Source organism: Pristiophorus japonicus, chromosome 1, assembly GCF_044704955.1.
Source record: "Pristiophorus japonicus isolate sPriJap1 chromosome 1, sPriJap1.hap1, whole genome shotgun sequence".
Lineage (NCBI taxonomy): Eukaryota > Metazoa > Chordata > Chondrichthyes > Pristiophoridae > Pristiophorus > Pristiophorus japonicus.
In genome coordinates this window covers 97,190,425-97,202,728 of record NC_091977.1, presented here as the reverse complement: position 1 = coordinate 97,202,728, position 12,304 = coordinate 97,190,425, and the positions used below count along the sequence as shown (strand labels likewise).

The 12,304-nt window shown below is 42.6% G+C and overlaps 1 protein-coding gene and 1 pseudogene across 1 annotated transcript in view; both read right to left on the bottom strand.

Moving 5' to 3' along the window:
• Positions 1–12,304, bottom strand: part of LOC139264760 (semaphorin-4D-like) — a 232,684-nt gene that overhangs the window by 152,895 nt on the left and 67,485 nt on the right. The gene's annotated exons all lie outside the window — the stretch shown is intronic.
• On the bottom strand, positions 10,309–10,488 carry LOC139278727 (U2 spliceosomal RNA; annotated as a pseudogene).

Below are 12,304 nucleotides of genomic sequence, written 5' to 3'. Positions count from 1 at the left end.
TTATTGCTTACAAACTCTTTGTTTGCTAACCTTCAATCGTACTAGAGGAAATATTCGGACATGCTCAGTTTACAATAGTTCATGAAACTCACTTACAAAGTGTCACTACTCAGTTCTCAAATCTTCGACGGTAAATATTGTGAAAAGGACACGAGGTTGTAAAGACAAATTATGTTTTTTTTCGCAAAACATTGTTTCCCTCCCAACCGTTACAGGGTAAACGTCAAACAGCAAAAGAGGGTAAGTGGGCAACTTGCTCCCAAACCTTCACTAACCCCATTCTAAACTAGCCACTAAGATTATGCATAAAAGCCCAGAGATAACTCATCTACATAGAAGGAAATACCTGGTCTCTGCTCATAGTGTACAAGGCCTCAGAGCACAGGATGGAATTGAACCTACTTCGCAATATTGTCATGGAACTCCAGAGCACAAAGTAACTTTTCCCCTCCATTCCGATGATGGTGTCTCTTACTGAAGTCCAACTCTATGGGTGCCTGCAACTTCAGCCTCCTAAATAGTAATGGCCGAAAATTAACAGCCGCGAGGCGGGAGTTCCTGCGCCAGGCGCCGAAGTTCCACCCCACGAACTATATTGGACTTACCACCCCCGAGAGGAAGTGGAGCGCAAAATCTCACACTCCACTTCCTCTCGGGGGCGAGACCAGGGTGCAAAGGGACACGGATTTTCCAACGCCAAGTGGTCGGAAACGTAACGCTGGCGTGAAGACAAGGGCCCTCCCCTTCCATTAAAGGGGAGGACCAAGCTGCCTACTCTGTGGGAGGGAGATGGGGCCATCGCTGGACCACCAGGGAGTGGGTTGCTGTGGCAGCAGTCTGGCACACAAGCAGAGTGCCGGGCTGCAAGATCGCAGCACGGACCAAGTGATCTGCAATGAAGAAGGCCGTGACCAGTAAGTCGGGCATTTTAAAAAGAAATTTTGACTGCCGCACCTCCCCTTTAATTTTCGGCCCGCGAGTAGCGCTACCAAGTTTTCGCTACGGGGCGGAAATGGGTCGCTGCACACAGTGAGGACGTTGTCATCGCCAGCGTAGCAGCCCGGGGCATAAGCGGTAGTAGCGGGGCGCAGCCAGTTAGCGTCGCCGCTAAACTCCTGCGGAATTTCACGGGAGCATGTGGCGGTGCCACGTCCGGACACAGTCATTTGTGCCCCGTTAGCACCCCCTAACGGGAGACGCATACAACCCAAATTTCCCCCCCCTCCCCCCAAGTCTCTAGTGGACACAACTGAACGTTGCCTAAACTTGAAATTTACCCTTCCCATTCACTTCCATTATGTACACTACTCACATCATCACTCCACATAAATGTTATATGCAGGATTCAAATGAGTCAAATTAGTAAAATGTTTTAAATCTGTGCATTTCACTAAAAGATAAATGGAATTTTCAACAATTGGTAGTTCAACTGCAACTTGCTTTTATGTAACACCTTTAACATAGCAGAAATGCCCCAAGGCGCTTCACAGAAGCGTTACCAGACAACATTTGACGCCGATGAGGTAGGTTTTAAGGAGTGACTTAAAGGAGGAAAGAGAAGTAGAGCGGCAGAGAGGTTTAGGGTGGAATTCCAGAGCTTAGGGCCTCGGCAGCTGAATGGTAGAGCACAAATTGGGTCAGTATTAGAGGAACACTGAGATCTCAGAGGGTTGTAGGGATAGAGGAGGTTAGAGATACAGTTAGGGCGACACCATGAAGGAATTTGAACACAAGTTAGAGAAACAAAGATTCTCTGACAAACAAGGTTCTCTGGTTAAATAATTTTTTTACATTTTTTTTTAAAGTGGCTCTAGAGGAAAAAACAATTACACATTCCAGCACATGGGGCATGAAGTGACTCCACTGATGTGACGGTACTAATGAATGTTTCTGTTAGCGTTGTCAGGGCTTATGCAGCAAAACAAAATTGCAACCATTTTGATTTAACAAAAAGAAACAATGTTCAGTTAATGTAAAAATATTATTCCTGTTGGACTAGATTTAAATTGCAATAATAACCAGGCACAGCTTTAAAGAAAATAAAAATGAGATAAAAATCCAATCCTGTGTTATAAAACAGATCAAATTCTGACAATTAAAATATTTCTGCATTGGTAATATGATGCCCAAGAAAGCACCAATATCCAGACCGAGAAGGGATGTAGTCAATACAAATGATACCTTTCCTTTTCCACAATCACTGGGGACATTCAGCTAATAGCAATTTGAGATACCCATGGGCAATCAAAGTGCACTTCTCATATTCCCAGATGGCATACTGCTTAATAGTATAATGCTTCAATTGTACCAGTTTCCAGGAAATTAGGCCCCTTTTGTTCCATTGTGTTTTTGTACTTTGGTCAACACCACAGTAAAATTATACTGTAAAGCGAACCTTCCTCATGGTGCAGTTACATTCTGCTGATTTAAGGTCACTTAGTGTTGCATTTTCCTGACCACACGATGAGACTTTTGCTGACCAAAATATTTGCACTTAAAAAAAAATTCGAGACTACACATCAGTGAACTGAATTAAGTATAACTAGAATCATTAATATACTAATTGTGTTCATCACAATCCGCCAAATTAAAGATTTAACAAAAGGGCTACACTTTCCTGAATGCTAAGAAGCAGTCTTGTACTTTTTTTTGGTTAAGTAGAGGGAACTGCAAATGTGCATTTATTTCTGCTTTTAGCACGCTACCTGAGCAATCGGTACGGAACTCATGAAACAAATTAATCTCTGTAATTACACCAGATCTGTAGACAACAAAGAGTCTGTAGAGGTTTGGTTGGGATGTTAAAAAGGCACAATATATCTGCAAATTAGATACACAAACTGTGCCATCACAAAAATGAGTGCTCACAGGCTTCATTCTCTGGAATGCACTGCCTGAAAGGGTGGTGGAAGCAGATTCAATAGTAACTTTCAAAAGGAAATTAGATAAATACATGAAAAGGAGAAATTCGCAGGGCCATGGGGAAAAAGCAGAGAAAGGGGATGAATTGAATAGTTTCAAATGGTCGGCACAGACATGTGACAAATGGCCACTTTCTGTGCTATATGATTCAATGGCCCAGACTTTGCTGAAAAAATGCCGTATGAACGACGCATGCTGTTATTAATACACAAATCAGATAGCAACTTAGTGAAGAGGTACCCCTTAAAAGTGCGAATCATCACAAGTTGCTGGCTGATTTGAGCTGCTCCAAAACCTTCCTGTGATTTTCATGAAGTTATTGCATTTGCACATTAATTGCCCATTAAATTCACCACAGAAAGTTAAGTTTAGTAATTAACAGCGCAAGCACCCTTTTAATGATGTGATAATTGTAGTGACTCCCAATCAACCTCTTTTGCCCAGAAAGTGAACAATTAAAAGTATGGAGACTCATTCCTTCAGGTTTTGAGTTGCTGTTGGCGATTTTAAAAATGTCAGGTTTTTTTCTTACTTTTCATTTCTATCCCTTTTTTCTCTCTCTTAATCCAATCTTTCTTTTTCCTTCTGTACCTAATTTGACATTGAATTTACCCACTCTAATACACCCTCCTTCTCAGTCTTTCCTGTTTATTTCTCAATCCTTTAATCTGATTGATTAAGGAGATACACGGTTTGTCCCATTGTTCACCAAGGTTTGTCCCATTGTTCACCAAGGTTCCAGATGCCCTGTTGTCCTCGCTGTGTGTTTATCAGCTCGCACTTCCAGCAACTTTGTGGACAAAAAGTGTTACAATCTAAACGTTCACAGCCGTGTCATACCCCACTCCAGAAAGATTTGGGTCAATGATTCCCATCTCTGCTTCGTTTACAACTTTTGCTATAGAGGAAAGGTTGAGAATTTTTTTTAAAAGCATTGGATGTCAACAGGCCACTGTTGCAGAACTTCAATTCATCTGCTGAAAGGATGATGGTGGCCGAAGTTTGTGAATGGGCAGATTTCACCTCCTCTTAGTACAAAATAGGATTCTTATAAGCACACTTTACAGCTGTTAAAATATGTTTTACATATTGCACCATTTGTAAAAATCATCTCGTATAAATTTCTGCTGCTAAATGTTTGCAGAAATGTTTGAGACTAATTCATCTCCATTGAGATGTAGTCAATGGAGAGGAAAGTCAAATCTGGTGTCAAACAGGTGTCTGACCCGAACTCACCTATTCCCCCATTTCAATTTAACATTAGGTTAAAATTACCCCTTAAACCAAATTAAGAGTAGACTGTACTTAAATGACAACAGGTACCTTATAGGTTTCGCTAAGCCTAATAAATGCTTGAGCAATTGTAATTTACCTTGGGTTTACACTTCTCCATACAAAAGCAACTATACCATCTTAATGAGACTTCTCACAGGCAGGAGATGTAGTTTAGGAAGCTTCAGTCCTGATATCCTATTGAGGTACAGCGTCAGCAACTCATGTTCCTGGCACAGCCCAAGGTCCATCTGAAGAGCTATTTATTGTTGTGGTCATACATGCCAAATGTCAGTGTTTCATGCCAACAGTTAACATTACTGGTTTGATGGGGGAGACGAGTGCAAGGTTAACTTGATTGAAAAGAGAGAGAGGAGTTGCATTATGAAGTGGGAGGGTTGGATGAATGTGTCTCTGAGAAAGGGTAAACAAACAGGTGTTTCGATGAAGGACCCGATGTTCCAGTCCTGAACTCCAATTGAGGGGGTGGAAGATGCCTGTGCGTGAATTTTTTTTGTATGTGGTGACCGTTGCACACCAGCCACCACACGGTCTCGACAGAGCTAGGCCTTTATCCAGTGGCATGGGTTAACCAGGACGACTGGAGACCTGCTCTGCTGCATGGACCTAGCACACACACATAAGCAGCTGGATGGGATGCAGTGTCTCAGAGAACTGGATCTGGAGGAGGTTGATTACCTTTGTGAACCCTTGGGGGGGTGGTTGAACAAGTTATTGTGACAAAGTGACGAGCAAGGTAAGTGAGGTCTGCTCGATCTGCTGAAAGTTCAAAGAACATTTTGATTTTTCTTTTAATATTAAAAATCTATTAAATATGAAGTATGAAAGTACTTAATGTTAACCAGAATTCATATTTTTAAATGTAGAAAATTTCTAAATTTTTCAGGGAAGCATGATGCTGAATCACCTAGAAATTCATCATCAATTTTCTGCTTTGAACATCTGGATTTCCCCTTTAGGCTTTCACGTACTTCCTTTTTTCTTTAAATTTAAGTGAAGGAGTGTTGTGTATGCCTACTGCTTAAGTTACAAAGCTCATGTAAATGCAGGTTTTCACTTGTCACCGCCATTCTTGCGTTGTCAGTTTTTTTAGGGTCTGTGCCAATGTTTTTGCAATTACTGCTCACCTGTTGCTAGCTTTACTAACATTTTTCAACTTACATAGAAACATAGAAAATAGGTGCAGGAGTAGGCTATTCGGTCCTTCGAGCCTGCACCACCATTCAATAAGATCATGGCTGATCATGCAATTTCAGTACCCCATTCCTGATTTCTCTCCATACTCCTTGATCCCTTTAGCCGCAAGAGCCACATCAAGCTCTCTTTTGAATATATCTAACGAACTGGCCTCAACAACTTTCTGTGGTAGAGAATTCCACAGGTTCACAATTCTCTGAGTGAAGAAGTTTCTCCTCATCTCGTTCCTAAATGGCTTACCCCTTATCCTTAGACTGTGACCCCTGGTTCTGGACTTCCCCAACATCAGGAACATTCTTCCTGCATCTAACCTGTCCAAACCGTCAGAATGTTATATGTTTATATGAGGTCCTCTCGCATTCTTCTACATTCCAGTGAATATAAGCCGAGTCGATCCAGTCTTTCTTCATATGTCAGTCCTGCCATCCCGGGAATCAGTCTGGTGAACCTTCGCTGCTCTCCCTCAATAGCAAGAATGTCCTTCCTCAGATTAGGAGACCAAAACTGTACACAATATTCAAGGTGTGGCCTCACCAAGTCCCTGTACAACTGCAGCAAGACCTCTGTGCTCCTATACTCAATTTCTCTCGCTATGAAGGTCAACATGACATTTGCGTTCTTTACCGCCTGCTGTACCTGCATGTCAATTTTCAATGACTAATGTACCATGACACCCAGGTCTCATTGCACCTCCCCTTTTCCTAATCTGTCACCATTCAGATAATATTCTGCCTTCCCGTTTTTGCCATCAAAGTAGATAACCTCACATTTATCCACATTATACTGCATCTGCCATGCATTTGCCCACTCACCTAACCTGTCCAAGTCATCCTGAAGCCTCTTAGCATCCTCCTCACAGCTCACACTGCCACCCAGCTTAGTGTCATCTGCAAACTTGGAGATATTACATTCAATTCCTTTGTCTATATCATTAATGTATATTGTAAATAGTTGGGGTCCCAGCACTGAACCTTGCGGCACCCCACTAGTCACTGCCTGCCATTCTGAAAAGGAACCATTTATTCCTACTCTTTGCTTCCTGTCTGCCAACCAGTTCTCTATCCACGTCAATACATTACCCCCAATACCATTTGCTTTAATTTTGCATACTAATCTCGTGTGTGGGACCTTGTCAAAAGCCTTTTGAAAGTCCAAATACACCACATCCACTGCTTCTCCCTTGTCCACTCTACTAGTTACATCCTCAAAAAATTCTAGAAGATTTGTGAAGCATGATTTCCCTTTCATAAATCCATGCTGACTTGAACCGATTCTGTCACCGCTTTCCAAATGCGCTGCTATTTCATCTTTAATAAGTGATTCCAACATTTTCCCCACGACTGATGTCAGGTTAACCAGTCCATAATTCCCTGTTTTCTCTCTCCCTCCTTTTTTAAAAAGTGGTGTTACATTAGCAACCCTCCAGTCCATAGGAACTGATCCAGAGTCTATAGCATGTTGGAAAATGACTACCAATGCATCCTTTATTTCTAGGGCCACTTCCTTAAGTGCTCTGGGTTGCAGACTATCAGGCCCTGAGGATTTATCGGCCTTCAATCCCATCAATTTCACGAACACAATTTCCTGACTAATAAAGATTTCTTTCAGTTCCTCCTTCTCGCTAGACCCTCGGTCCCCTAGTATTTCCAGAAGGTTATTTGTGTCTTCCTTAGTGAAGACAGACCAAAGTATTTGTTCAATTGGTCGGCCATTTCTTTGTTCCCCATTATAAAGTCACCTGATTCTGATTGCAAGGGACCTACATTTGTCTTCACTAATCTTTTACTTTTCACATATCTATAGAAGCTTTTGCAGTCAGTTTTTATGTTCCCTGCAAGCTTACTCTAATACTCGATCTTCCCCCTCCTAATTAAACCCTTTGTCCTCCTCTGCTGAATTCTAAATTTCTCCCAGTCCTCAGGTTTGCTGCATTTTTTGGCCAATTTATATGACTCTTCCTTGGATTTAACACTATCCTTAATTTCCCTTGTTAGCCACGGTTGAGCCACCTTCCCTGTTTTATTTTTATGCCAGACAGGGATGTACAATTTTTGAAGTTCATCCATGTGATCTTTAAATGTCTGCCACTGTCTATCCACCGTCAACCTTTTAAGTATCATTCGCCAGTCTATCCTAGCCAATTCACGTCTCACATCATCGAAGTTACCTTTCTTTAAGTTCAGGACCCTAGTCTCTGAATTAACTGTGTTACTCTCCATCTTAATGAACAATTCTACCATATTGTGGTCACTCTTCCCCAAGGGGCCTCACACAACAAGATTGCTAATTAACCCTTGCTCATTACACAACACCTAGTCTAGTATGGCCTGCTCTCTAGTTGGTTCCTTGACATATTGGTCTAGAAAACCATCCCTCATACGCTTCAGGAAATCCTCCTCCACCGTATTGCTACCAGTTTGGTTAGCCCAATCTATATGTAGGTTAAAGTCACCCATGATAACTGCTGTACCTTTATTGCACGCATCCCTAATTTCCTGTTTGATGCCATACCCAACCTCACTACTACTGTTTGGTGGTCTGTACACAACTCCCACTAGCGTTTTCTGCCCTTTGGTGCTCCACAGCCCTACCTATACAGATTCCACATCATCCAAGCTAATGTCCTTCCTTACTATTGCGTTAATCTCCTCTTTGCAACCATCTTCAGCCAGAAGTGCTGAGTAGATGATCCATCTCGGCCTCTTTCTGAGGTCACCACCATCACAGAAGCCAGTCTTCAGCCAATTTGATTCACCCCACATGATATCAAGGAATGGTTGACCATATTGGATACAGCAAAGGCTATGGCCCCAACAACACCCTGGCTGTCGTGCTGAAGACTTGTGCCCCAAAACAGCTGTGCATCTAGCCATGCTGCTCCAGTACAGCTACAACATTGGCATCTACCAGGCAAAGTGGAAAATTGCACAGGTGTGTCACAGCCACAAAAAGCAGGACAAATCCGGCTAATTTCCACCCCATCAGCCTACTCTCAATCATCAGCAAAGTAATGGAAGATGCCATCGATACTTACTGACCAATAATCTACTCACTAATACTCAGTTTGGGTTCTGCCAGGATATCTCAGTTCAAGGCCTGCGTTTGACTGAGTGCGGCATCAAGAAGCCCCAGTAAGATTGAAGTCAGTGGGTATCAGGGGAAAAACTTTCCACTTACGAGAGTCATATCCAGCACAAAGGAAGATGGTTATTGGTTGTTGGATGCCCAATATCTCAGGCTCAGGACATCACCGCAGGGGTTCCTTAGCTGCTTCATCAATTACTTTCCCTCAAACATAGATTTCAAGTAATTGGGGGGAGGTTTCGAGGAGATACGAGGGGAAGTTTCTTCACTCAGAGGGTAGTGGGGGTCTGGAACTCACTACCTGAAAGGGTGGTAGAGGCAGAAACCCTCACCACATTTAAAAAATACTTGGATGTGCACTTAAAGTGCCGTAACCTACAGGGCTACGGACCAAGAGCTGGAAAGTGGAAATAGGCTGGATAGCTCTTGGTCGGCCGACGCGGACACGATAGACCGAAATGGCCTCCTTCCGTGCTGTAAATTTCTATGGTCAGAAGTGGGTGTGTCACTAATGATGGCAGTGTTCAATTCCATTCACAACTCCTCAGATAATAAAGCAGTCCATGCCCATATGCAGCAAGACTTGGACAACATTCAGGCTTAGGCTGATAAGTGGCAAGTAACATTCACACCACACAAGTGCCAGGCAATGGTTCTCCAACAAGAGAGAGTGTCTAGTCACCTTTCCTTGACATTCAACGGCATTACCAGCGTCAAATCCCAAACCATCAACATCCTGGGGGGGGTCACCATTGACCAGAAACTTAACTGGACCAGTCACAAATACTGTGGCTACAAGAGCAGGTCAGAGGCTGGGTATTCTGCAGCAAGTGTCTCACCTGCTGACTCCCCAAAGCCTTTCCGCCATCTACAAGGCACAAGTCAAAAGTTTGATGGAATAATCTCCAGTTGCTTGGATGAATGCAGCTCCAATAACACTCAAGAAGCTCGACACCATCCAGGACAAAGCAGTGCGTTTGACTGGTACACCATCCACCACCTTAAATAGTTACTCCCCCCACTACCGGCGCACTGCGGCTGCAGTGTGTACCATTCAAGATGCACTGCAACAACTTGCCAAGGCTTCGTTGACAGCAGCTCCCAAACCCATAACATCTACCACTTAGGACAAAGGCATCAGGAGCGTGAGAACACCACCCTCCAAGTCACACACTATCCTGACTTGGAAATATATTGGCGTTCCTTCAGTATCAGTGGGTCAAAATCCTGGAACTCCCTAAAACAGTACTGTGGGAGTACCTTCACCACAGGACAGCAGCGATTTAAGGCGGCGGCTCACCAGCACCTTCTCATGGACAATTAAGGATGGGCAATAAATGCTGGCCTTGCCAGCGACGCCCACATCCCATGAATTGATTAAAAAAAACAGCATATAGATGCCAGCATCAAGGGATACCATCCCATCAAAAATTTAAGCAGCATTTATCAATAAAACTAATTTAGCTGAGTCAAATCTTTTTCTTCCCCAAAGACAAAAATCATTCGAGATTAAACGGTTAGCATCTATACAGTAGGTGCTATTGTAAAGAGAAATTATGCGAAACTCTCAACACTACCCTATATAAACGTGCATAACCACAAAACATATTCATTGAAGACTCAAATTACTGAAGGAGGAGCAAAGTCCAATGTAGACACTGCAAACTTACATAATCAACACATGGGTCAAACATTTAATGGCCACTGAAGCAACAGCACTCTTTTTTTGTTGTTCATTCTTGTCAGATCAACTCCAGCGCCAAAGATCACTTTGCGCTATTTACACTTGATCTTAGCCAAAAGGCCGAGAGGGGAAGCTGCACTGTTCCTGGAAACACTGCAATACCAGGTCGGTGCATGGAGTGGACGGAGCAAGCCCCTGTTCCATCTCCCTGTTCCAAAAAACAATTTAATATTTGGTCCCCATATAGGGGATATTAAACTGAGAACAGGTACGACACTTGATCTTAGCCAAAAGGCCGAGAACACTCTAATCCACAATCTGTCTGCCTCAGATTGTCTGATAACCGGCTGTATAAGCCCCACATAAAATTAGCTTGGGTAGTCTCAATCAAGCTTTTAGTTGTGGTGGTTCCACTGCACAAAACTACGCCTAATTTCACAATCTTATTCAAAGAAGTCATAGGATAGTTGGTGTGGGAAATGGGAAACAATTACGAGTGCAATCGGAGTTGAATGACACTGCTACTTTATTGTCTAAACATGCTATGTTTGAGTATATAAACAACAGGATTTTCAAACCTCAAAAGATATTTGGGTATAATCCAGTGCAGACACTTCTAATATTGTAAAGATCCAACCTTCAAAAAAAAGCTATTTAAATGCAGCACTAAGCCTGTACTTCAGTGAAAATAACAAATCTGTATCCTACTGTAGTTACAAATTAACAATTTGCATCACGAGTATACATATGCCCTTGACCTAATTAGTACCAACCCTTCCTTTTGTGGTGCTCTCCTAGTCGTTCGGATTGGTCAAAACGGTGACATTAGATTGCATTCATAATTCATGCAATCCTTAAAGCTTTAAAACAAAAAAGAACATAATTTGTTTAATGTAAATAGTGATTTTGTGTAGATATAGAAGATGTAGATATGGAGATATATAGATCGATGATCTACATTTTTTTAATTTGCTCATGGATATGGTGTTGCTGGCAATGCCAGCATTTATTACCCATCCCTAACTGCCCTCGAGTAGCTTGCTCAGCCATTTCAGATGGCAATTAAAAGTCAACCACATTGCTGTGGGTCTGGAGTCACATATAGTCGATTTCAAAATTCTCATCCTTGTTTTCAAATCCCTCCATGGCCCCACTCCTCCCTATCTCTGTGATTTCCTCAAGCCCCATCTACCCCACCCCCCAAAAAAAAAACAACCTTCCCAGAGATGTCTGCACTCCTCTAATTCTGCCCTCTTGAGCATCCCTGATTATAATCACTGAAAAATTGGTGGCCATGCCTTCTGTTGCCTAAGCCCCAAGCTTTGGAATTCCCTGTTTAAACCTCTCTGCATCTATACCTCTTTCCTCCTTCAATACGCTCCTTAAAACCTACCTCTTTGACCAAGCTTCTGGTCACCTGCCCTAATTAATGCGGCTCGGTGTCAAATATTTAATCTCATAATACTCCTGAAAAACACCATGGGACATTTCACTATGTTAAAGGGACTATATAAATACAAGTAGTTGTTGTTGTTGTTGTTGTATATAGGCCAGACCAGGTAAGGACAGCAGATTTCCTTCCCTAAAAGGACATAAATGAACCAGATGGGTTTGTAACAACAATCCAGTAGTTTCATGGTTACCATTACAGATACTAGCTTTTTATTCCAGGTTTATTTAATTAACTGATTTTTAATTCCCCAGCTGCCATGGTGGCATTTGAACTCATGTCTCCAGATTATTAGTCCAGGCTTCTGGATTACTAGTCCAGTAACATAACCACTATGCTACTGTTCTCTGTAGATGTAAAAGATCTCAATAATGAGATATAGAGATAGAGATATATACACATACCCTAGCCTGGGGGCACTTAGACCAACTGAAGTGCCTCTGTGTCAGCTGTGGCTCAGTGGGTAGCACACTCGCCTCTGAGTCAGAAGGTTGTGGGTTCAAGTCCCACTCCAGGAACTTGAGCACATAAATCAAGGCTGACACTCCAGTGCTGTGATGCGGGAAAGCTGCACTGCCGGAGGTGCTGTCTTTCAGATGAGACGTTAAACCGAGGCCCTGTCTGCTCTCTCAGGTGGATGTAAAAGATCCCATAGCACTATTTCAAAGAAGAGC